The sequence below is a fragment of the Saccopteryx bilineata genome, chromosome 4, assembly GCF_036850765.1.
Source record: "Saccopteryx bilineata isolate mSacBil1 chromosome 4, mSacBil1_pri_phased_curated, whole genome shotgun sequence".
NCBI classification, from domain to species: Eukaryota; Metazoa; Chordata; class Mammalia; order Chiroptera; family Emballonuridae; genus Saccopteryx; species Saccopteryx bilineata.
In genome coordinates, this window is record NC_089493.1 from 4,895,867 (window position 1) to 4,920,577 (window position 24,711).

Below are 24,711 nucleotides of genomic sequence, written 5' to 3' on the forward strand. Positions count from 1 at the left end.
CGGCTCTCCAACTTTGGTGGGACGATTTTATTTAACAGGCAGTCTGTATTCAAAACTAAAGAGTCCCCAAAATATCCTTTATTTTGTTTAATATAGTACTATATTATTTAGTATATATACTGATATTATACTATATTAAATTATATTATTGTTAAAATTAAGATATTAAAATATATGTATTTGTTATCTATAATATATCATTCCATTAATATAACAATATAATTAATTATATTATTTATATATAATTTAGCATCATTACCTATAATAGATGTTATATAAAATTATAACTGTTATAATTGATTATAATATATTATATAATTAACATAATAATTATGTGTATCATGTACAGCAGTGGTCCCCAACCTTTTTTGGGCCACGGACTGGTTTAATGTCAGAAGATATTTTCACGAACAGCCCTTTAGGGTGGGGCGGATAAATGTATCACGTGACCAAGACAAGTGTCAAGAGTGAGTCTTAGACGGATGTAACAGAGGGAATCTGGTCATTTTTAAAAAATAAAACATCTTTTAGACTTAAATATAAATAAAATGGAAATAATGTAAGTTATTTATTCTTTCTCTGTGGACTGGTACCAAATGGCCCCTGGACCAGTACCGGTCTGCGGCCCGGAGGTTGGGGACCACTGATGTACAGTATAAAACCTAATAAAATGTATTAGAAATAAAATACATACATACATACATAATATTAAAATATAATCAAATAGCCCTGGCTGGTTGGCTCAGCGGTAGAGCGTCGGCCTAGCATGCGGAGGACCCGGGTTCGATTCCCGGCCAGGGCACATAGGAGAAGCGCCCATTTGCTTCTCCACCCCTCCGCCGCGCCTTCCTCTCTGTCTCTCTCTTCCCCTCCCGCAGCCAAGGCTCCATTGGAGCAAAGATGGCCCGGGCGCTGGGGATGGCTCTGTGGCCTCTGCCCCAGGCGTTAGAGTGGCTCTGGTCGCAACATGGCAACGCCCAGGATGGGCAGAGCATCGCCCCCTGGTGGGCAGAGCGTCGCCCCCTGGTGGGCGTGCCGGGTGGATCCCGGTTGGGCGCATGCGGGAGTCTGTCTGACTGTCTCTCCCTGTTTCCAGCTTCAGAAAAATGCAAAAAAAAATAAAAAATAAAAAAAATAAAATCAAATATACGAATGAATGTATAGCAACTATTTTGTTTATTATTCCCCAGTGCCGCCACAGGTGAGATCTGCGCCCAGGGAGGTGGAGACCAGAGGAGCCTATGATGGCTCTGTCCTGTGCAGTCAGGGAAGGCTTTCCGAGGGAGGTGACACCCAGGTCCCTTAGAGTGCACAGGAGTTCTGCGGCAGGGTGGGTCATCGGGGATGAGCTTCCCCAGGAGACAATGGCCTGTGCCCACCACGGTGGGTACCAAGTGCCTCCTCTGTGCCAGACCTGGCTGCACACAGCAGCTGCACAGTGAACAGCATAGGCGGCCCGCCCCCAGGTGCTGAGTGCCCAGGACCAGAGGCATGGAGACTCCCAAGGGGGTGCAGCGTGGACATGAGATGAGGTGACTTGCGCTGTAGAAGGCCTGGGGGTCTTGGAGCCCAGGGGGGCCACGCAAGGAGCTTGGCCTTTGTCCTGTGGAGGTGGGCACCATTCTGGGATTCGAGTGAGGGGAAGGGTGTCCAGGGTGGTGACTTGGAACCTCTTGAAGGCAGTGGCGGGCACAGGTGTTCCCGTGCCGGGTCCAGTTGGAGGCCCTGGGAGATGGTGCTAGGTCTGGACAGGAGTGGCCAGCGCTCTGAGCTCAGAACTCAGCCAACTTGGCAAAAATGTGTCTCATCTCTGCCCCGACTTTGGGAAGAGGCGGAAGTTAGGATGCATGCCTCTTCCGGAACCAGCTGGGAGGTGTCGGGGTGGGGGGGTCAGAACAGCAGCACCCGCGGGGGCCACCATGTTCCCAGGAGAGGGCCTCCCCTCTCGAGGAGTGGGGAACACAGCAGCCCAGCCCTCCCCACTGGGGGTTTCGGTCCCCATGATGGCCTCTCTCTAGACCAGGTGCTGGCCAGGCTGAGGATGCCCTTGACCTTTTCTCCCAGAAAACGTGGGCTGGGGGTGATCACCTCCTTCTCTCCCATTTCCCGGACCCACGGGCTCCTCACCGCCTCCTTTTCCTGACTTCCTCACCTGACCCCACCTGGTCACTCCTTTGCCAGGATGGATTCTGTCCGCGGTGCGGCCTCCCCTCTGGAGGGGAATGCTCTCCCTTGTCCCCACATTCACTCCTTCTCCAAATGCTCGGACCAAACTGCCCAGAGAGACAGGGGCGCTGGGAACAGGGCTCAGTCAGCTTCTGTGAGTGCCACGGCGCCCAGCCCCGTGTGGTCCAGAAGCCGGGCAAGCCAACACGCCCCAAAGATGCTCACACTCACTGTCCCCTCAACCGCAGGCCATTTCTCCCTCCTCAGCATCTCTCAGCTAGACTTGGACTATCTGTGTATATCTGGGGCCACTGTCAGTGGCAGAGCTGAGTCGCTGCAGGAGACCCTCTGGCCCTCCATGTGGACAGCGTCGACTCTGGCCCTTACAGAAGGTGTGTGTGTGTTGTGCTGGCTTCGGCAGCCCATACACCGGGAAATGTGTGTGGGCTTCCCTTTCCCCTCTGCCTCCCACCTCCCACCGGAAGGGGCTCTCTGATACCCTAACGTGCCCCCCTTTTCTCCTCAGCCTGGAAGTCCCCGGTCTCCTGGGTCAGCTCCTGTTGGCCATCATGGTGCAGCTCCAGAACCTCCCTCTAGGCCAGAGCCTGCGGCCCTCGCCTGCCCAGGTGGGGCCCCGCACTGGGCTGCTGTTCTGGGAGACTGGGAGCTCCGTGCTGGTGGGCACGACTGGGGCAGACCCGAAGAGGGGCCTTGGGAGTGACCACCGAGCTTCCCTGGTCCTGGGAGGGGGCAGTTGGGCAGGGGCGGGTGAAGAGAGGCAGTGCCAAGAGGACCCCTCGTCCACTGAGGGCATCCGCTTCTGCACAAAGGAGACACTGTCCTGTCCTGTTATGCGGGGTGGCCGTTGCCACCAAAGGGGACCAGAGCCCCTACCAAAGCCAGCAGCTAGTCTTTGGGGCTGAGGCAGCCCAGGACTGACCTGGGAGACTAATACCTAGTGACTAACCCTGGGGGCTTTCGGGGCAGTATGCAAAAGACTAGGTCCAGGAGTGCTGTGGAGCGGGGGCGGGCGGCCTTGCTGACCACCACACAGGGCTCGGTCTGTCGCGTGGCCACTAGCCCTGCCTGCTCCTCAGTGAGGAGGGAGTGAATGCTTACAGGCCCCCTGTGGCACTGCCAGAGGGCAGGCTAAGCCGCCACAGGGCAGGGGGCTGGCCCGTCAGCTCCTTCTCTTCTACTGACGAGCAAGGGGTGGGGTGTGGTCATCCACAGGACTCTGCATGGTGGATGCCCGTCCCTCCGTCCCTCAGTCTGAGATGTGGGGGGAGGGCCGAGATGGAAGGACCCACATTCCTGGGTGGCCTCCTCTGTGCCAGGGACAGGGAAAACCTCACCAGGAGCCCAGAGCGGGGACCATGCCCTCGTCAACCAGATTCGGCAGATGAAACACAGGGCGCCCAGATACATCTGAATGTCCAGTGACCAACAGACAACGTTGTAGTATAAGTGTGTCCCCAATGGTGCGCTTATCACAAGCTGACATTTTATCTGGCAGCCCTGTAAGAGGGGCTGCATTCTGCCATGGGTGGGGGCTGCCGTGTGGGTGCCGTGCAGTGGAGGACAGCCCCCACCCCACCCCTCACCCTGTACCTCCCTCTCACAAGCACTCGTCTGGTGAGGCAAGCTCACTTTCCCGAAATAGCAACTCTTGGAAATGCACCAGGTGGGGACCTTGGGCTCAGCCCCACATTCCGGGCATCTGAGTTCCCATGGGCTCAGGGAGGGGTTTTCTCCCTCCAAGTGAAAGGCTTGGTGGACTGCTCTGGGGACCCTTCCCGCTGGAGCTGGGGGGAGTGGGCCCACAGCCCAACCCTGGAGGGACCTCAGGGGACCCCCCAAGGGGCCCGCTGAGGGCTACCTCTCCAGGCAGACCTTGGAGTCCCAAACTCACCGTAGGTTTGAGTGGTGAGGACCCCCAGCCATGGTAGCCCAGAGGGGCAGCCTGGGTCTGGGGCAGGGCTGTGATCTGGGTCAGGCCACCGGGAGCTGCGGGCAGATGGGAAGTGTCCCTGGCTGACTATGTTGAGGGACTGATCTGTTGTCCAACTGGAGGACACTGAGCAGGGTTGGTCCCTCCCTCTGGAAGGCTGGTAGAAGCGATGGGCACCATCTTGGTCAGGCCAGTGTGCTCAGGCCAGATGACCTGCCTAGAGGGGTGCTAGGCTTTGGCTACTCTGGGGTCTGGTCCACCGGCTCTCTGTCCACTCTAGCCCCCAAGTCCTTGGGCACTGAGGATGACCACTAGGGGGCAGTGCGAGCCAGGACACCTGGCAGAGATCCCCCCTGTGCCTGGCTGGCTGGATCTGGCTCAGGAGGGAGACAGTCTGGGAGGATGAGAAGCCCTGGGTGGTGGTCAGCATAGGACCCTGCTTTCCCACCCAAGGGGGCTTTGGGTCAGGGTTCTGCTCTGTTAGGGCACTGGGAGCCTTCCTGATGTGCACGATCACAGCCCCTCCCCATAGTCACACACATTCCCACATAGAAGCGCACACACACACGTGCACACGCACACACGTGACCCCACCACCTCACATGCAGGCCCAGCTGAGTTACAGAGGCACTGGCCGCTGGCTTAGGAAGGCCGGATTGTGAATGAGTGTTCTGTTTCTCCCTGAGAGCAGGTGGGGCTCAGCCCAGCGGGGGTCCTGGTAGGCCCCACTGCTTCACGGGGAAGCCACCCCCAAGTGTAGGCCACACCACTGGGCTCCCTCTTCGCCCCGCTGGGTCCTCTGGGTCTCCGGGCACCCTGCCCCTGCCCAGGTCCTCTCCCCAGCAGCAGAGCCTCCTGCCTCCAGCGTCCCTGCAGCCCACCCTCAGGCAGCGTTCCCTGACCTCCACGCAGCTCTCCCGCCCACAGCGCCCTCTGTGCCCATATGGACCGACTTTAGCTTCCTCTTGTGCAGCCCCTGTCCCTCCCGCACAGGGACCGGGGAGGCCCCTCACACCTGGGCCACAGCTGGTTAGTACCCACTGCCCCTCCCCACTTCCCTCCTGCCCTGCGCTCAGCTTCTCCGCCCTCTTCGCCACCCCTTACGGCTCCTTTCTCCTCGTTTTACCCGGAATCTTCCCCCTGCATCCGCCTGGACACAGGGTGGAGGGGGCCCTGAGGTCCGCCCCCTGCAGAACGCGGGTCACTCCCTCTCATCCGGGTGCTGTGGGCCGCCCACCTGCTCTCGTACCCCTCTTGGACTTGATGGCCTTGGCCCATGAAGAAAATTTGGGGCCCAAAACCTCCGAACTGCCAGACATAACAGACAAGCCGCCAGAGCCCCATATCCCGACCTGGGATGAGGTGTGCCTTGTGGGCCTTCGCTTGGGGCTGGGGTCCCCCGGGGTGAGGGTGGGAGGTAGGCTGGGCTCTGGTCCTCCCTGGTGTATGGCTCCTTGGTCTCTGCCCTACCCTTCTGCACAGTGGGGACGTTACCCAACCCCTGGGGGCTGCTGCCAGCTTTAGAGTGCATGCAGGGCACCTAGCATGGTACGCATGCGCAGTCAGGACCACACGCATGCGCAGTCAGGGCCATGGCTCCTCTCATGGTGCACCCCAGCGAGGGGAGGGCCGGGTAAGCTCTCCTCTTCCCTGCTTCCCACGGCTGTAAATTATCAGCACAGTAACCCAGACCGAGGTTTTCCTTCAAGTGCCACTGTGAGCGCCTCTGTCCCAACGCCGTTGATGTGAGGTTTTCAGTGTTCCCAGCCCCCACCGGACAGTAGCCCCCCCCCAGACCTCTGATCCTTTGCTATCAATATTTTCACCAAATTCAATCTGAGTCCCGGGTGGGCTCAGGGAGGTGGGTTGCCCCGTGGCTTGGCACATGCAGGGACAGGGCTGGGACTTGTGGGGGACCTACAGACGTCCCCTAGGAAATGCCTACCAGGATCCATCACAAGCAGCCCCTCAGGGGCGGAGCCAGAAGGTGCTAGAAGGAACAGTGAGGGGCGGGGAGGAGCGAGGAGGTCTGTGTGGGCTCGGGGCCCAGGTAGTCCTCAGGGGGCGTTTGCCGGCAGTCTTTGGGAGCAGGGCGCGCTGTGACCCGTTTTGCACAGCTCTGAGAAGTACCACAGTTCTCTTGGACTTTGTGGGCTCTGCTCTCCAGTGGCCAGTATTTTGACAGTGAGGCACAGCTGTCACCGCATCCTGGGCACAGGACTGTGGGTGCTGCATGGCCAGACTCAGAGCAGCCCCGGGGCTGAGCGCGCCCGTTAGTACATCCACATTCATCACTGCTGTTGGCCTGGGAGGGACTGAGGCTCCCATCAAACAGGACTTTGTGTGTACGGGCATGTGTGTGACAGTGTGTGTACATGTATGTGTGAGTGGGTATGCACACACAGGCATGTGATTGTGTATGTATGGTGCACATGCTCATGAGCATATGAAGGTGTATGTGTGTGCAAGTGTGCACATGTGTGTGCTAATGTGCTGTGCATGTGCACATGTGTATTGAGTGGGTGCACACAAATGCGTGTATGAATTGTTATGTGTATGCATGCATTTGTGTTGGTGAGTATGTGAGTGTGGGTGTGCGGGTGTGCACAAGTATGTGTACACATGTGTGTGGGCACATACAAGCGTGTGTGAACACATGTATGAATATGCTTTGTACATGTGTATGTGAGTGGGTGCACGTGTGTATAAATTGCTTTGTGTGTGCATATGTGTGTGAGTAGGTGTGTGTGAATGGCTGTGTGAGTGTGTGGGTGCACATGTGTGTGACTGTGTGTGTGCACATGTGTGTAGGAATTGCTTTGTGTGCACACCTGCATGTGAGTGGGCATGCACAGCGTGTGTGAGCACACGTGTTTGTGTGCACTGGCTCAGGCACGGCAGCATGTCACGGAGCATTCCGCCATGTCTGACAGGCGGGGACGCGGGCTGGTGGGTTCCACAAGCGTTGTTTGGGAAGGTCTTCTTCCCTCCTCACTAGCCAGGCTCTGCCTGTCTCTGGACTTTGCCGGTGGCCCTGGCAGCTGTCCATGGGCAGTGAGGAGGCCTGGTAGCTGGTTTTGGGTGGGGTTTCCCACATTGCTGGAAGGTTTGGTGGGCAGAAACCTCCAGTTGTCTACAGTTTTCATCCTGGTCCCAAAACTTCTAGCCAAAGCAATTGACACGCAATCAATAATAACACATTAATCTCAGTTTATGTAGACTGTCCGCCCAGGAGACTGTGGCCTCATTGGGCACGGGGGGTGGATGAGCTGGTGCACATCCTGGGTGGGGGAAAGCCCAGAGAGCTGGCCTCACGCTGTGGGACCTGATTTCTGCCACCCACCCTCCCGTGGCTCTCCTGCCACCTAAAACGAAGGGCCCGGCCACACGTCCCCGTGGGCTCTGAAGCTCCAGGACTGAGAAATCCCCTCTGGACCGCGGGTCTCTGTATCCTCCTTGGAATGGGGTTGCTGTGCACAGATCTAACCCGGGTTCTGACCGTGCAATGACCTCGAGGTCTGCTCCTGGCACAGAGGGGCCATGGGCTGTGTGGGCTTTGGGACAGCAGTAGGGTCTGTTTCAAACCTTGCCTTACTTCACAGAAGACTAACTTCAGCTTATAGGAAAGAAAAGCAACAACGTGTAAGATGCCAACCCTCAGAAGCTCCCAGGCAAGAGCCCACACAAGTGACAAGAGGAACTAAATAACCAGGAGAAAAGTGGACCGCAAATACGCAGACTCACAGGTCCTTCCCGGTGGCTTGGACTGGAGTCCAGAATCTGGCTGTGAGATTCCTGGCAGCCAAAGCGAAAAGAGAAACTGGACCACTTCAGTTGTCCTCACTATCCCTTAGGACAGGGCTTCTCAGCTCTCCTCCGACCACAATGCGCAGAGATGTGAGACCCCTGGGGAAGGCAGACGAGGCCAGTCCGGTCGGGGTGGAGATGACCGCCCTGAGGGCTGAGAGGAGCAGCCTCTGCACACCTCCACGAGAGGAAAGGCTCCTTCAAAGGTGGCGGGCATTCCGTGCTCTGGAGAGCTCATTTTTCCATTCTTGGCTCTGAAAGATATTTTTCCCACAAGGCTCCATCTAGGTGGCCCTGCAGATGAAGAGTGGATGATGTCCCCAACAGCATCTGGACAGCAAATGCAGCACCGAGTCTCGTGAAACGGCTCCTTGTAGCTGCCCTGGGAGGAAGCCGAGGGCCCGTTTCCAAACCGCAGAGCCTGCCAGAGGACAGCGAGCTCCCAGCGGCGCCGTGCTGCACACCCAGCTGGGTGCCATGCCACCTGCAGGGAGCCGCAGGGCTCCAGTGCCTTTGCTGAGCACCCACTGGGTGCAGGCCTCGGGGAGGAGAGGGGGCCCCATTCCCTGGATTGTGTCAGCCCCTCGGCTCTCAGAATCACAGCACCGTGAGTGGCAGGATGAGGGCTCACACCAGGGCTCCGTGACCCCAGAGCTGGCTCTGTTCACGCTCCTGCCTGTACCCTCTAGACTTGGGGGTCACCCTCGGGTGCACCACTCAGGCTGTGGTTCTGGAGCTCTGTGACTTGCTGAAGACATCAGGCAAGGTGGTTCTTGGCATTACTGGTCACTGGTAGGTTTCTGTGGCCCATGCCCAGCCGTGACTTTAACAGGAAGGAAGACGGCTCAGAGCTGGGCAGCCTTGCAGGTGGCAGAGGGCATTATCTGCCGTGGGTGGGGGTTCCAGCGATGCCTGTCGGGGTGAGAGCTATACTGACCAGTTCAGCCTCAAAAAGGGCTGAGGCTCACATGCCACATGTCTGCTCGGGCAGGGTCCTCAAACCCCGCCCAGGCCCGGTCTATGCCAAGTCCCCCCTGGAGTGAGCTTGTCTTAGCCACAACCACACCTTTAACTCCATTTCTCAGATTTGGACGCAGGCACAAGCAAGGCAGTAATGACCACACTGGGAAACCCAGGCTCGGACATCTTCACCCGTCTGGGGGTCACAGTCTGGAGGAGGGGACACAGAAGAGCACTGGGGACTGCAAGCGAGGTCCTTACAAGGAAGGGACAGGAGCTGCCCAGGGAGGGGCCACTCTCATCAACATCCTCTGGATGAGGGCCGGCCGAGGCCACAGATGGCTCAAGTAGGGTTGGACGAGTTTGCCAGGCAAGCAAGTAAGGTAGAAAGAACATTCTGGAAGGAGAAGGCACTGTACACGCAGGCCAGAGGGGAGCTGCTGAGGGTGGGCGTGGGGGCCCCAGAGATGTCCCAGCAGGAGGTGGGGGCTCAGAGGTCCCAAGGCTCCGTCCTTGAACCTGGGGCCCACATGCCCAATCCTGGGGGCTGGTGCGGCCACTAGATAGACAAGCTGTCCTGATGCCAAAGTGGCAGCAGCAAGGGCTTCCTTGGCACAAGGGGGGCGATTTCAGTTACCATTTTCCATGGTCTTTTCCCCTTTGATGGTAAAACAAACGCATCCTGGGCTCTACATCTGCAGGGAAATGGGGGTCCCGCAGCCTCCCGGGGTGACCGGGACATGGGTTGGGTGGGGCTGGAGGCCCAGGACCCCCCCCCCCCGGGGAGGGAGAGGTGATGGAAGGTCCCGCAGGACAAGCAGAAGACGCAGAGCAGGGGTCAGGGCTCGGAGGGATTGATGGGGTGAGCGGGAGCTCTGGCGGCTGGGCGGCCCCCCGAGGGGCTGAGGAATGTAAACAAGCTGAGAGAAGGGGGAACCTGGGGAGGGGCTGTGGAGCGGAGGCCCCTTTACAGCCTCCAGGGACGCCGCAGTGAAACTCCAAGTTTCTGTGTCAAGTTTTTGCCTGATCGATGGTCCCGGGAAGGCGCCCCCAGGCTGAACCTAGGCACCCAGGACCTGTATCTGTGGCTCACGTCCCTGTGCTGACCCCTCCGGCCAGCAGTCAGAACCTCTCTGTGGCGTGAGCATTTCCACCTGGCCTCCCAGTGCCTTGGGGCATGCTGATACTTCCCAGAGTCCCCCAGCGCTGGAGGCTGACACACGGCGCTGTCAGGGTGGGAGGTTAGTGCTCTGGGAATGTTACTCACGAGAGGACACGTGTGGCCCCCTTCTGGTCCACTCCACCATGAGTTCACCAAGGAGGTGTGCACCCTCCACTGTGAACTTGGGGAGACACCTCTGAATCATGCGTGATTATCCACCACCACCCCTACTCACAATCCCGCTTAAAGGCTCCTCCCTGGGTCTGGGGTCGGCATTCGAGGCCCCACACAGCTCAGCCCAGCCTGACACCAGCTGCATGACCCCTGCGGCCCCACGGAGAAAGGGTCCCGGTGTGAGTGACACTGTCTGTGACTGTCCCTGAAGGGGTGTCTGCCCCCTGTCCTTTGGCTGTGGGGGTGACAGATCTCAGGCTGGAGGTGTCTCCCTGATGTTTCTCCGGTGCTCCACCCCCTGGCGCACGTCCCCTCTTGTCCCCTGCCCCCCCACCCAGGCCGGTCGCTCGCTCCGAGGATAGGCCCTAGGACCGTGAATGCTCCCCAGGGAGACCTCATCCAAGGCTTCTAGAAGGAGGTGTTTCAGTGCCTCTGCTTCTCTTTCTCGGTGGTTCCCACTATTATTTCTTCCTGCTCACCCACTGGAGACCCGAGAAAGGACTCGGGCGCTCTGGAGGTCAGGACAGTGACAAAGGACTGACCCCGCCCACATGCAGCATCTGAACCCACCGGCCGGAGCTACGGGGAGGCCGCTTCCATCTCAGCACAGGGCACAACTTTCCAGGGGCCCCTGTTGTCCCCGTGGGAAACAGGAGTAGAGCTGAGACCAGGCTTAGGGGGCTGCAGGGACAGACCGACGGACAGGGCCCAGGCGTCGGAGGAGACTCAGCACACAACATGTCCGCCCTCTGGGCAGGCGTGCACGCACACAGACTCGCACAGGGAGACAAGTCCCTTCGGGTCCAGGCAGGACCCTTCACGCACGCAAGCACACGGACTTGGAGAAAGACTCCCAGTCTCAGGGCCACGTGCCGCCGTGAGACTGCCCCGCCCCTTGTCCCAGCCACCTGAGCGGGAGAAAGTCGTGCAGCCAGTGTGCAAGGTGGAGCAAGATGGGCCCTTTTGACCCTCACACCAGTGCCCCGAGTCCTTTCTACACCCTCCTGACCCACTGGCAGGCAGGGGGGAGCCCGCCAGCAGTCAGACTGGGCCCTGCTGTGGGAAAGCCACTCGGTGCCCGAGAAACCAGGGCGAGGTGGGGTGGTGCTGAAGGTCCAGGACGCAGGGGCAGGCAGGGGATGGTGGTGCTACACACGGGGACACAGGACCACATGCCTATTAACCAGGCACCCAAGGAGGCAGAGCAAGGCCCCCCAGCGGCCCACCCCTAGTGTACCCCGCCTCCGTGAGAAGCCCATTCCAGGAACCTCAGCCCCCAGCAGCAACGGCTGAGTCATCTCAGCCAGCAGAAACCGAGATGCTGATTCCTGGAAAACAGGGCCCCATGGCCCACAGGGGACCCTCGCAAGGATGGCTCCCAGCTGTCCAGGCGCCAGGAGCCAGCAGGGCTGGGAGGAGCCCTGGCTCTGGGCTTGGACAGAGCCGGGGCGGGAGGGGAGAGAAGGCAGGGGAAGAGTCATGGCCCACCGAGGAGCAGCAGGGACCCCGTGAAGCAGCCCCGGGGGGGCCGGCGATGGTTGTGGGGGAGGGGTCTCGAGATGACAGGGAGCTGAGGCAGGTTACACCAGGGGTTCCTCACCAGCCGGCTCCTGGTCCTCAGTGCCTGTGGGGGCAATGCCTTGTTTAACCCCTGGTGGCTTCAGCGTGGCGTGCGGGTGACTCCTTCACGCGAGTGTGAATGGGAAGCCCAGAGAGATTTGACTCTGCAGCTGCAGGCCCAGCTGGACTGGAGTGAAGGCCCAGTGGCTCCCAGTTCTCCCAGTGCACTTGCTGGAGCCCCCACTGGCCACCAGTCAGCCACAGGCGGTGTGAAGGCGGTGTGGGGCAGAGACGGAGGAGGGCATCTGGGCCAGGTGGGGCTGGAAGACAGGTCTGCGGAGGCCAGGAGCAGTGGTGTGAAGACAGGATGTGCACGATCAAAGGCCCTGAGGCAGGAAAGCCTGTATTTGGGCTGAGGCCCTCTGCACCACCTGTGTGTTCAGGTGCGCTAAAGCAGGGGCCAGAGGGGCGGCAGCTAGCAGACCACGGGCTCAGCCACCTCCAGCCAGTGCGGGCTCTCTCCCACCAAGCAGGGGCCAGAGGGCAGCAGCTAGCAGACCGCGGGCTCAGCCACCTCCTGCCAGTGCGGGCTCTCTCCCGCCCCAGGACCGACGTGCGGGACCTGTGTGCTCAGGAGTGTTTCTCCCGGCCCTGAGCCTGCCAGTGCGGGCTCTCTCCCGCCCCAGGACTGACGTGCGGGACCTGTGTGCTCAGGAGTGTTTCTCCCGGCCCTGAGCCTGCCAGTGCGGGCTCTCTCCCGCCCCAGGACCGACGTGCTGACCTGTGTGCTCAGGAGTGTTTCTCCCGGCCCTGAGGCTGCCAGTGCGGGCTCTCTCCTGCCCCAGGACCAACATGCTGACCTGTGTGCTCGGGGGTGTTTCTCCCGGCCCTGAAGCCCCGGTTGGGTCTGTGGCAGTTGGTTTCCATCTGGCTGTCTCTGCCGTGTCTCTCCTGTCACAGGCCCTTCACGGTTTCCCTGCTTCTTCAGGATCCTTGGGGAGGGAGTTCACGGACCTGGGGAGGGGTTCTGACTCAGTGTCCCCTCCCCGGTCTGAAGTCCCAGAGCTGAAACACACGCACACTCACACCGTAGGCACACACATGCACACACATTCTCATACACTCTTGTGCACATGTACACACAGACATCTCACACACACAGACCAACCTGGTGGAGGTAGCTGCAGCTAAAGAACCCACCTTTGTGCACTGTGGTGGGGGTCTTCACCCCTCAGGTGTTCTTCCTTTTGATGCCACCAAAGCAAACTTTCTAACTGAAAACCGACCATCCCAACAGCCTTGGGCTTAAACCCTCCCAGCGACTCCTTTTGCCTCCAGCATCAAACACAAACTCCTATCTCTTACTACCCAGCACTTAGAAGTCAGAGACTGTCAGCCTGGAGTCTTGACCAACTTCTCGCATATTTTCTGACCACTGGGTCTTTGCACATGCTGGTCCTTCAGAGAAGAATGTCTGCACATGCCCCTCCTCCCCACTTCATTCCTTTGCAGACTGACAATATATTCTCATCCTTCTGAATGCAGCTGGTGGGCCACCCCTTAACATGCTTCTCTAGGGGTGGGAATGTTGCCCTCGGCCCTCAGAGCATCCCTTTGCTGATGTGACACCCAGCACAGACCCAGTGGAAATGTTCCCTGATGGATTTGTAACTGGGATAAGCCCAGGGCCCCATGTGTCAGATGTGGCATACTGAGTCAGACGCAGAAGCAGCAGTCCAGTAAGTAACCAAAGAGTTTAGAAGGGATCCCAGTCTTTGCAACATTTTAGGAGCTGCAGTTCATGGTCTCAGCAACAGTGTCGAAGCTTCCACCCCCACCCCAGCTCCGCCCACTCTCTGACAGTCTGTAGTCCCCCCCCCCGCCCGCCCCCAGCACTCTCAAACCCCTCCTCGCCTCTACTCAAGGGCAGTCTCTCTCTGACAGCCCCCTCTCCAGGCCCCTCAAGATGAGCCGGACTGTGCCTGCCTTTTGTTTCCTTTCTGCACTGCCCATGCTCCGTGTTTCTCCCCAACAAAGGGGAGCCCTGGAACTAGCCCAGACAGTGAGAATGCCCCCTCTCTCCCCTCCTGAGACCTCTCTCTTTGTGCCTTTTCGACCAAATCTGCATCATAAAAAAGCTGGAAACCCAGCTGGCAAATAGAGCGCTCTCCCTAGGGGGTGGGGTGGGGGGACAGGGAAGGGGTGACATGGAGCCAGCAAGGTCAAAGTTCCCTTTATTCCGTGGGGCGCAAGGGACATTCACATGTTAATAAATCATATTCCCATAGTGAATCAAAGAAACCTTCTTGCAATTTTCCCATGAACAATTCTACAAATAAAGAAACTGCGGGGGGGGGGGGGGGTGCGTGCGTGTGCGTGCGTGTGCATGTGTGCGTGCGTGCGTGTGTGTATGTGTGTGTGTTGGGGGGTGGTAAGCCCCACATCCTTTCCTGCCTCCATACTTTCAAGAACAAAAGCTAGGCCTGACCACATGTCCAACAGACTCGTGTTCAGGACCAAGAAGAGCTGACAGGGGCCCAGGGAGGTGTTTCTGAACCATCTTGGCGTCTTCCCTTAAGCAGATTATATGCTATTTCCTACGAGCCTTGCATATACAATTTTGTGCCTAACATTGATTAATCGGACAGTTTGGAAAAGTTAAACCTAAGCTTGTTGAACAGAATTGACTTGGAGGAAATTTGGCTCCAGCTCATTCCAGAAGCTTCTAGGATGTTCAGGCAGAGGTGGGGAGGGGGCGAGCAGAGGGCAAGGTCTCCTCTTCACAGAGAGGGTCGGGGACAGACAGGTCAGGGCCAGTGCTGCGGGGCGGGTGGGTGAGAGGCACGCATGTCTTCTGCTGGGAGCCGGACCACTCTGTGAGGTCCAGCCCTGCCCGAGGGTCAAGGACGGAGTTTGCTAGTGTGTTTGTTTTGTGACTCCTGGCTTTGTGCGAAAAAGGAGGGAGAAAGAGGAGAGGCTCACTTTTTTTTTTTTTGAGTTTTAAGGAAGTTTTATAAAAGCTTTAGGAAATGGTCCCTGCGTAACTAAAAGATTTGGAAAAAAATCCACAAATTGAAGTTAAAACACCCCAAATAAAGAACAGATTTCTTGCTCCCCTCTAACCACCCCCTTATCCTGGGGGTAGCCGTTCCCCCAGGGGGTTTGGGGGGACACCCTGGCCTCTGGAAGTGAGACTGCTGAGCCCTGGGGTTCTGGGGTTCCCCCAGCCTCTGTGCTGTGGGTTTCTGGGTGAGCTGGGGTGGGGGGGCGGGGACCCAGGCACGCTGTGATATCAGTGCCTTAGCCATTCTTCGTGAAATGCCCTCAGCTGACTGTCGAGACCCAGGTGGTGGTCATTCCCTTTCCTAAGAGCTGTCCCGTCAAACGGGCCCAGCCTCCAGGTGCCCCATCCAGATGGCAGGCTTGTGTGGAAGGTTCCGGCGAGGCCGAGCGGATGGTGCCAGAAGGTAGCGTTAGGCAAGGACGGAGGGCGGAGGGGCTGGGGTGTTAGCGGCGTGAAGGAGGTCAGCAAGCCCGGTGTAGCTGGGTGTGGGACCGGGGGTATCTGCAGGGTTGGTGCAGCATCAGGAACTGGGGACTCTGCCCCCCGAAGCTTATGTGTGGCAGGAGAGGTGGGAATCGGCACGTTGTGGGAGACGGACTTGGACCCTGGGTCCCGGGACAGAGGCCCCTGCCCTGCCGGCAGGGACCCGGACAGTGAGGGATGTGGCAGCAGGACGCACTGGTCAGTGCCGCTGGGAAGGAGGAGCCGCAGTGTTCGTGCAGAAACACCGGCGAGTGTGACCCCGCAGCACAGCTCTCTCTCGGGCAGGGGGGTGTGGCCACACCGCTCACGTCTGTGGGGCCACGCCCATGTCCAAAGGCAGGGGACCCGCCCCCGTGGACCCGCCCCCGTGGACCCGCCCCCATGGACCCGCCCCCGTGGACTCCGCCACGGACACACAGGCTGGCTTTCTGGGTGCTCTGTCCTGACCAGTGTGAGCCAGTCGGCTCAGCGGCCTTCCGTCCCGCGAGGCCTGATCAGACCCAGACGCTCACCAGGAAAAATACATTTTCTCGTGGACCCGAGTCTTAGAATTTGTAGAATAAACACTTGTAAACTCTGGGAACATGTATACGGGGCGTGGGGCTGCGTGCCGTCAGAGGAGCCTGCTCGCGGTCAGCGTTTCCTTCCGGTGCTCTCCCGGGGGCGGGCAGCGGGCACGGCGGACAGAGGGGCGGCCTGCAGGAATCCGAGACTCTCCGGGGAGGCTGCTCTGGCCGCCAGGGACTCTCAGATCCTTGTGGTCACGTTCGGATCGGGGCCGGAGCAGAGGGAAGGGAGAAGGAATGCCCCCCTCTCATAAAGACTTCTAACTGCCTCATTTAAAAATGTCCGCCGAGGCACCCTGACCCCCCACACCTACTCTGCTTCTTCCCTTTTCCTGCAGCCCTTACTACCTTCTCAGAAACTTGTTTCAGGATGAATTGTATCCCTCCCCAAATCCATCTATTTATTGAGGTGGCAACCCCACTACCTTAAAATGTGACCTTTGGGAAATAGAGCCTTTCAAGAGGTGGTTAGGGTTCAATGAGATCAGAGGGACAGTCCCTAATCCATATGGCTGGGTTCCTATAGGAAAAGGCAATAAAGACCCAGACAGGCATAAAGGAAAGGTCATGTGAAGGCAGGGAGAAGGTGGCCATCTACAAGCCAAAGAGGAGAAACCAACCCGGCCGACACCTTGATTTTCGATGTGTTGCCTTCAGAACTCTGAGGAAGTGCATTTCTATTGTGGAACACCCCACCCCCACCCCAGTCTGTAGTAGCGCTCAGCGCAGCCCGAGCAGACAAATGCAACACTATGAGCAAGTTACTGATTTCTTAAGTTCATCCTTGATTTTCTGACCACCACTGCCTACTCCAAGGTCGGAGATGTTGGATTTTGTCCTCTGATGCATCCCCAAATGCACAGAAGACCGCCTGACATTCAGTAATCCTTGGCACTTAGTAAATATTTGACATTCAGCAAATATTTGATAAACTTTTACCTCTGGCCAAGATGGAATAACAAGAACTAGATTTATCCTCCTGCCTGAAACAATGTCAAAGTCTGGACAAAATATACGCAATCAACTGTTTTCAGACCTTAGATGTCAAACAGTTCAAGACGGTTAATCCCGGAGAGACGGGAAACAAACACTGTGAGCCCCGTGGCTGCTCCAGCTGACTGCACGGAAGGAGTTTCCAGGCCACGGCATGGGGGAGGGGAGCCCAGGCAGAGCCGGGGGGCTTCCTGAGCGGAGAAGGTGGGCCTGGGCGTCTGAGTGGACTGACGCCGCTAAAGTCCACAGGCAGAGCAACGGAGGTCGGCAGAGCGTTCCCCTGGGGTATTAGTGGAGGAGTGATCAGTGCACGTGTCAGTAAGCTACCACAGGTGGGGAGAGAACCACCTGAGAAGATTAGAGATAACCGCACCTGTGCTCAGGCTGGGCCGGGAGGAGCGCCTATTCCCACGTGCCTGATTGAAAGTCTCCGATCTCCTTGGGCATGGGGTAGGTAGAGAATGCAGAAGGGTACTGGTGCAGGACTGGGGTAAAATTAGCTCTAGACTCCATCTACATGACGCTCTCATCCTACCTATCTCAGAGCTTAAGACCAAGCCTGGGGAGGAGCAAAGTGTTTCCATGTAACTATGTCCAAGAACAGAGTTTAACAATATAGGGATAGAAGCATAATAGCCAGCACCTGAAAAGGCTGAGATTTTTACAATGTCTAGGATCCAGTGAAAAGTTACCGAGGCATGCAAAGAAAGAAGACAGCATGACTGTAATAAGGAGAACACACAGAAATGATTGGTTCAGTAAATAGGGTGTAAAAACAGTTACTATAACTCTTAAATGGAGAAGGTAGACCTGGAGATGGAGGAGAAGGAGGAAAATATAACTGTTCTCTTTGTTCTAGAAGATAAAAGGTAAATAAATAAAAAGACTGAACAAATGAAGTAGAAGTGTGGGAGATTAATAGAGAGAGAGAGAGAGAGGCGCAAGTCAAACGTCCAGGGGTGAAAACACAATGTCCGAGATGAAAAATACACTGGATAGAATAAACAAAAGATTAAACTCGTAGATGAAAAGATTAGTTAACTTGAAGACATAATAATAGAAACCATGCAGAATAAAACATATAGAGAAGAAGAAAAAAAGATTGTAAAAAAATAAACAGAGCATCAGAAAGCTGTGGGGTCACTTCCAATGGCTTGATGCCCATGAGAAATAGTCCCTGCAGCAAGGGAAGTGGAGCAGATGAAACTATTCGGAAAAAATAACAGCAGGAAATTTTTACAAAGTTTAGGAAAACACCGAGATCTAAGAAAACAAATGAAGCCCAAGCACAAGGCATGTGAAGGAAACCACATTACGGCACACCTTAGCCTAACTGCTTAAAACCAGCGACAAGGAGAAAAGCTCGAAGCAGCGAAGGAGAGCACATAGTATGGACAGAGGAACAAGGTCAGAGACAAGGTCAAATTTCTCAGCAGAAACAGTGAGAGATGACAGTGGGGACTCATGTCTAAGGACTGAAAGAAAAAAAAAACCTGTCAACTTGCTGTTCTATACCCAGCAAAAATGTCATTCAAAATGGAGGCAAATAAAGACTTATTTAGCTGAATGAATTCATGATCAGCAGAGTTACCCTGTAAGAAGTATTTCTAAAGGTCCTTCTGGGAGAAGTACCATATTTCCTCATGTATAAGATGTTCCCACGTATAAGACACACCTTAACTTTAGGGCCCAAAATTTGGGGGGGAAATGTATTACATAACGTTATTAAATTCAAGTTTTATTCATCATAAAATTTACACAAGTCCTCATCACTGTCAAAACTCCCATCCATGAGCTTGTCCTCGTCTGTGTCTGATGACAAATCACTATCTTCAACCAGGAGCGCCAAAAACAAGCACCAAAAAGCGGGAAGTGCAGGTAAAAGAGATCTACAACCACTGTACAAGACGCATCCAGCTTTTAGACCCAAATTTTTTGAAAAAGGATGCATCTTAAACATGAGGAAATATACAGTAAATGGACTAGGTGGATATCGAAATCCATGTGAATGAAATGAAGACTGTTAGAAGTGGTAACTGCTCAACGTACGCATGCATTTCTTTTCTTATTAGAAGACGCGTCTCTGAAAGATAATTTTGAGCTGCCCAGTGCTGGAAAGCAGCTTCTGAACCCTGCGGGGCAGGTCAGGATGCTGACAGGCTCAGCCACTGGGGGCGCTGCGTTGAAGACACAGGGATGAGGTGTGTCGCCCAGCCGCTGGGGGCGCTGCGTTGAAGACACGGGGATGAGGTGTGTCGCTCAGCCGCTGGGGGCGCTGCGTTGAAGACACGGGGATGAGGTGTGTCGCTCAGCCGCTGGGGGTGCTGCGTTGAAGACACGGGGATGAGGTGTGTTGCGTTGCTCAGCCGCTGGGGGCGCTGCATTGAAGACACAGGGATGAGGTGTGTTGCTCAGCCTCTGGGGGCGCTGTGTTGAAGACTCAGCCACTGGGGGCGCTGTGTTGAAGACACAGGGATGAGGTGTGTTGCTCAGCCGCTGGGGGCGCTGTGTTGAAGACACAGGGATGAGGTGTGTTGCTCAGCCGCTGGGGGCGCTGTGTTGAAGACACAGGGATGAGGTGTGTTGCTCAGCCACTGGTTGAAGACACAGGGATGAGGTGTGTCGCTCAGCCATCTGGTGACATGGATGCTGAGGACAGAAGGATCTGAAGACACAGGCCATCACATCTCTTTGTTTGGAGTATGTTACAAACCCTCTCTGGAGTATGTCCGTGGTCTCTGTTGGCAAACGATCTGATGGTGAAGAGAAGACATTAACAGGGACGGATGAACCAGTCCTTTACGGGCTGCTCCACGGAACCAGCTGCCTTGTGGTCCCTGAAGCGCTTTGTCTGTAACTGAGGCTACATCCCCTGCAGCTGAGCCCGGTCAAAGGGCACACCTCCTCCTGATGAGCCCTCCCACCTGGGACGAGTCCATCCTTACGGAACTTAACCTTGGTGGTGGCGCAGAGGTCACCTAGCCCCTGTGTACAGCCACCCGGTAGTGGGCACGAATGTGCTTCAGAGCGGTGTTCACACCGAAGGGACTGTGTCAGGATCGTGCATGTAGGTTGACAGTGTCTGTCCCCGGTCACTACCCCCGCGGCGGGTGTCCGTGCTTGCTGTCTGATGCTCCTGTCTTTCCCTCCGCGATTCCCGCTCTGGTGAACCGATGTGCAAAGAGCAAATGCAAAATGGAGGGGGAACCAGAAGAGCGGTTTCCCACAAGACCCAGCCGGCACCCCAAACTCAGCGGCTGTGCACCCGCACCTCTAAAAGATGCTGCGCTCTTTAAAAAGGAGGTGGCTAGGCTGGTCCGATGGTAGTGGGTTATCAGAACTTATTAACTTAGTGTCACTAAAAAGGAGGTGGCTGACAGCATCAAGGGATGTGCTGCCATTCGTGTGGCCAGCCTCGAACTGCGGAGCCGTGGGCTTCTCTCCGTGGGGTCCGTAGGCAGCACAGGGCGATGCCCAGAGAGGAGCCGGCTCAGGAAAAGGAGCCTGCTTGAATCCTAGTGTTGGTGTTGCTGGACCGCAATGGGCAGAGCCTGACTCAGGACAGCCTTTCGGGAGAGGAGACGAGGGCAATGATCAAAGGCATGGAGCGTCCGTGGCACCGAGCGCTCACCAGCTGGACACCCGCCCGAGCGCTCACCAGCTGGACACCCGCCCCTCTGGGCTGACGCATGGCATGGACCGCCGGACAGCAGGGCTGGGTGGACGTGGGATACCACGCAGCCCAGAAAGGAAGCGACTGTTGCGATGCAGCAGCTGGGCCGGATCTCAGGGGCCGTTGGCGGGCTAGAGAAGCTGGTCTCATTGAGGCAGACGGGCGGTGGATAGCGTTGAAGGGACTGGCCACCGTGGCGGGGCTGTGGAGACAGCATGGGGCTGGGGGGACGATGGTGTCATCACTGTGTTCACCTTGCTGGGGCCTGTGGGGTTTGTGGAGGCCTCTGGGTCATTTCTGGGTCCTTCTGGGCGAGAGCAAGCGTTGGGTGCAGGCTGAGTATCTCGAGGAAAACAGCGTTGTGGTCCCGTGATCCAGCTCTCTGGCCCCGGGCTCCCAGGCCCTCCAGCTCAAAGGCAGGGTGACCACGAGGGATGACCGTAGGCCAGTCATTGCCGGAGCATGAAACCTTCTGTTCCAATGTCAGAGAGACTATCCCTGCCTCGCGGGAAAACACGGGCAGGATTCACAGAGCTGGCAGAGCGGACCAGGCGTGGAGAGAATCACAGCAGCTGTAGAGAGCAGGGCAGAAGGAAGAAGCAGAGGGCTCGTAGCCGGGGGGGGGGGGTCTTCTAGGTCGTCTCAGAGGTGTGAACGTTCAGTTCCAAGTCTCCGGAGGTCCCTCACCTGGCACGGTAAAACCAAAAGGCTCAGACCTAGTATTGACGCAGGGAGATGCCCCAGGGGGCAGGGTGGGGGTGGGGAGGCAGTGCCTCCCTCTTCTTTATCAACAGTACACGGTGGGCTCCCCCCTCCACCACAGAGCGGGCTCAGAGCACCATCTTCAGAGGGCATCAGGTGAAACAGTCCCCCGCCCCACCCCCTTCCCTGTCACATAGACGGCCGCGGTGCAGGGCTGGGGGGGGGGGGGGTCAGCCAATCCGGCCCTGCCACAAAGTCCGGAATCCCCCTTCCGTGACCCAGCCCCGCTGCGGTCCTGGCCTGGTTGGTGTCACAGCCAGCGGCTGGACTGCTGCCCCTCGTGTGAGACTCTGTGTTAGGTCATGTGACATCTTCCAGATGTCCGTGGGGAAGCACAGCCTTCAGCTCATGCCCGCTGGAGCCGGCTGCGAGGCCCCTGATGGAGATGTCACAGGTCTCCTCTTTCCCTTGGAAAGCTGGGCTGCTGCGGAGCCCGTGGAACCTTCTACAGAGAGTTCTGATGTCAATTTAAGAAACTTTTGTTTGAGGAAGGGATGTCATTGTTTCCATGTGTTAAGAAGCTGAAGCAAACATTTGCTGCAGATGTTTTTGAAAGCGCTCCGGCTTCACTTGGACTGCATTTTGGATTCCAGTGATGCTGATCTGAGACCACGGAGGGAGCTCAGGGCCCCTCTGAGTGACACCCATGGTGGCTCACCCGCCATTGCTGACTTCTAGCCCTTGCTCGAGAGATAGGGGGGCAGGGCAGGCTCTTCCAAGAAGCACCCCTCCATCCTGCCTCTCTAGCTCTATCTGCTGAAGCACAGGAGCCCAAGCCTGGGGGTGTCTCAGATGACAAAAGCCATCCTGAGGTCCGGCCACCACTTGCTCGGCCAGAAGCGTTTCAAGAGCCATCTGGTTCCATGTCATCAGCTGAAAGGCGTCCTTTCCTTTGCGCCGACTCCAAAAACAGCAACTCTGTGTGTGTACCAGTTTACTTCTGGCCTGTTCAAAGATGACACTCTTCATCTAGGGGTCCAGAAAGCAAAAACACGGAGGCCCAGCCTCAGAAGTGGGGTTCCGGACCTGGCCGGGAGTGGGAGTGTCCTGAGCTCTGAGGACTGCCCACACCAGCTTGCAGATCATTCAATTGGGCCTTTATGGAACGGTGTGCACATGTGTCTGGGGGGGGGGTGGTGTGTGAGTGTGAGTGTGTGCATATGTTCAGTGAGCGTGTGTGTATGTCAGCCAATGGCAGAGGGGTTGTGTGTGTGGTGAGGTGTATGCGTGATGTGTGTGGATGGGTATGTGTGGGTTTGTGTGGTGTGTTTGTATAGACAATGTGTGTTGTGTGTGGCTATTAGGAGTGGAAGCAGTCCCTATTGTCTGGCAGGATCTTTGTCCCACATGCGGCGCATTGGGAACTGATGTGTCTGCCGGGGTTGCAGGCTGGGTCATGATTTCAGCATGGGTGTGGAAAAGACATCTGAAAGCTACTGCTTTGGGGGGTTGCTGGGTAGAACACGGTGCCTCCAGGCGAGGCACAGAGACAGGATGCTTGCGGTAAGAATGCCCTCTGGGACCACCTCTACTGCACGTCCCTTTTGAAAGCTATGGAAAATTCCTGGAGCCGGGACGATTTCCCCCAGCCACCCAGTGGGCTTCTGCCGCGGGCCTCCTCCTGGGACGTAGGAGGCATCCGCGTAAGAGGCAGATGCGATCATGTCCGTGAAAGTGGACCTCCGGAAATTCTCTCCTCCACGAAGACAATGAGCAAGCTGGCAAAAATTAGCAGGACCAGCCCTTCCAGGGCTCTGGAAATTAGCCAAAAGCTTGTAACCGTTCTTGAAAAATGACTGGATCTTGTAAGAACAAGCTTTGTAGCTTTTTAATTTACCCTGTTCCCAGCTCGCCCTCCCCCACCCCCATCTCCGGTTTGGCTGTAGCCTTGAATGGAGAGGAAGGCCAGACATGGAGTGGGGGCCATCTCCAAGCCTCATTGCAAAGCTGTCTGTATTGACTTGATGTGGGGTTCTCCTGGAACAAACAAACAAACAAACAAAAAAAACCAAAATACAAAAAACAAAGCTCTTCTCCAGAGCGTTTGTCATAATCACTCACAGGCAAATGTTTCGCTCTGCGGCAGCCTGAGGAGGTGGGTCACAGGTGAGCAAGCAATAGGCTAACAAAGCTTGAATGGATAAACTGGGGGATGAGAGGCCCCTGGGGGCGTCTGAAGTCCCAGCATACCCCTGGGACACAGATGGTGGCAGGTGGCTATGTACTTGCCTAGGACCAGCCTGAGAAGGCCCTAAGCTCTCACCTCTGGCTGACCTTGAGGCCAGGAAGTAAAAAGGCTAGGGCAGGGTTGTCAGCTGCCTGGCTGAGTGCCCCCAACACACTCACAAGAGAGCCCCCCTTGGCAAAGAGTGGGAGACTCATGAATTCCAGTCTCCTAAGGGAAACGCTGTCCAATCATTAGCTGAATGCTAACTTAAGTGAGTCGAGACCTCAGTGGCCACAAATGACAAAGACTAGACTTTCTGGAATTTGTTTTTTTGGTTTTTTTTTTAAAGTCACTAAGCAAAACAAAACAAAAAAATACAGCAAACATCAGCAATAACAAACCCCGGAGAGGGGGAGCATCTGATTTTCATGGTTACCTCATTGTATGATTTAAAATGTCCAGTTTTTAAAAAGAATTAAGACATAAAAAAAGAAAGAAGGAAAGAAAAGAAAAAGAAGACTGAAGAAAGACTGGACAGTAGAACACCCATTCTTCCCAAGCTCACACGGAACAGTCACCGGGGGGGCTCACGCTCTGGGCCAGAAATCACACTTACACAAGTCTTAAAAACAGATATACAATGTCTGCTCTGAGACCACACTAGAATTAAACTAGAAATCAATAACAGAAATGTAGCTGGGTAGTCCCCAAATAGCGATTAAACAACACACTTCTGAATGACACATGGGTCAAAGAAGAAATCCCAATATAAACTTTAAAATATTTTGAACTACATGAAAATGAAAGCACAACTGATCAACATTTGCAAGATGCAGTGAGCGCCGTGCTAAGAGGAAAATTTATAGCACTGAGAATGTGTGTGTGTGTGTGCGCGTGTGCGTGCGTGCGCGCACGCGCACTCGCACAAAGAATAGTCTAAAATCAATCATCTAAGAATCCTTCTTGGGAAGCTAGAAAAAGAAGAGCAAATTAATTCCAAAGTAGGAAGAAAAGAAGACATAATAAAAAATTATATCAGAAATCAATGAAATTGAAACTAGGAAACTAATAGAGAAAAATCAGTGAAACCAAAAACTGGTTCTTTGAGAAGACCAATCAAACCAATAAGCCTCTAATCAGGCTATCTAAGGAAAAAGAGAGGACACAAATGATCAATATCAGAAAAGGGAAGAGGGTCATCATTACCGATCTCATGGACCTTA